The 1,854-nt window shown below is 43.9% G+C and overlaps 1 non-coding gene across 1 annotated transcript; it reads right to left on the bottom strand.

Moving 5' to 3' along the window:
* Nucleotides 1-313: 313 nt before the first annotated feature.
* On the bottom strand, nucleotides 314-385 carry TRNAS-GGA (transfer RNA serine (anticodon GGA)). Its single transcript has one exon. It is a non-coding gene; the product is annotated as a tRNA-Ser (tRNA).
* Between the last annotated feature and the right edge of the window lie 1,469 nt (nucleotides 386-1,854).

The following is a 1,854-nucleotide window of genomic DNA, read 5'->3' on the forward strand; positions in this document are numbered from 1 at the left end:
GCTTTGAGACGTCTGTGAAATGGCTGCCTCGTTTTCATGTCACTCCATATGTCATCTATAGCAGCGGAAAACATTTTTCATCACTGTTCTGAGCATTTTACATGCTCTAATTCAATAAATTCTCACAAGTCTGTGAAGTAAATTCTGTTATTATCTTCCTGTATAGTTTGAGTTGTGAGTGAGTGAGTGAAGTCGCTCAGTCATGTCCAACTCTTTGCAACCCCATGGACTGTAGCCTACCAGGCTTCTCTGTCCATAGGATTCTCCAGGCAAGAGTACTGGAGTGGGTTGCCATTTCCTTCTCCAGGGGATCTTCCCAACCCAGGGATCGAACCAGGGCCTCCAGCATTCCAGGCAGATGCTTTAACCTCTGAGCCACCAGGGAAGCCAAGTTGTATCTCCCCAAAATTCACATTTGAAGTCCTAACCTCCAATAACCTCAAACTGCAGCTGGGTTTGGAGACAGGGTCTTTAAAGAGGCAATTAAGTTAAAATGAGGTCATTAATGTGGACCTTAATCCAATATGACTGGTGTCCTTATAAAAATTAATTTGGACAGACACCTAAGGAGGGAGGACCATATGAAGAGAATGGAGAAGATGGCCATCTACAGGCCAGGGAAGGAGGCCTCAGAAGAAACCAAGCCTACTAACACCTTGAACTCAGACTTCTAGCCTTCAGAACTGTGAGAAAATAAACTGAAGTTGCTTAAGCCACCCAGTTTGTATGGCAGCTTTTGTAAATGAATACATCCCATTTACAAATGAGGAAACTGATGCATACGGAGGTTAAATAATGTGTCCAGTTGCTCCTTGAACCCAAGTAATCTGGCTCTAAGCTATGCTTTTTTTTTTTTTTTTTGAGGCACTATATTCCCAAAAATGAATGTCTTGCCTTCATTCCCTCCCCCGTACTGCTTTCCCTTCTCCTCCCACCACAGAGTGGGAGGTTCTTCACCTCTCCTGGGACTATTCAAATGGTTACCTAAAACTCATCTCATCTCACTTCTCCCACTTCCATCCCTTCATCCCCACTGCAGCAATTGCCTCCTTCCACTAGTGATTTTTCTCTGGCCCAAATCTGCCTGTCCCTCCTCTGCCTAAAGCCCTCAATGGCTCCCCATTGCCTTCAGGATGAACCTTTTCAAAGCCAGGTGCAGACATCATGACACATCCCTCCTCAATATTTCAACATGTGTTGTCAACCCAGGGAGTCAGGATGAACCCCAGCACAGCATAGCAAGCAGGGTGTCTACGTAATGACCAGTTCTACAGGAAGTCTCTCTTCTCTTTCTTTGGCTTATTAACTGGCTCTGCTGCTTGCTTGTTAGCTTGCACTTTGAGCTGTACTGTTCATGCTGCATTTTCTGGGCCCTAATGAGAAGGGAATGGCAACCCACTCCAGTATTCTTGCCTGGAAAGCCCCATGGACAGAGCAGCTTGGCAGGCTACAGTCCAAAGCGTCACAAAGAGTCAGACACGACTGATCGACTAAGCACAATAACACAATGAGCAACCCATGTTATAGATTTTACTAGACCATGTTAAGAAGTTTCAATTGTTGGCATTTAGGAATAGAGCTGTGAGACTGGGGTCCTACTTAAAATGGTCCTGCATTGTCCTATATCCTAGCCAAGGTACACAATACACACACACACACACACACACACACACACATATAATTGAATTGTATGTCTTATATAATCATTGAATTGCATGTCTTTGTATGTATGTACATAATTGAATGCAATTGTATGTAACATATTATCATTGAATTGTTATGTCTCAGTTGCAGCAAAAGCCACAGCTGACACTAGGCTCAGGGGACTGACTCTTACACTATAACTATGGTTGT

This window comes from Ovis canadensis, chromosome 13 (assembly GCF_042477335.2).
Source record: "Ovis canadensis isolate MfBH-ARS-UI-01 breed Bighorn chromosome 13, ARS-UI_OviCan_v2, whole genome shotgun sequence".
Lineage (NCBI taxonomy): Eukaryota > Metazoa > Chordata > Mammalia > Artiodactyla > Bovidae > Ovis > Ovis canadensis.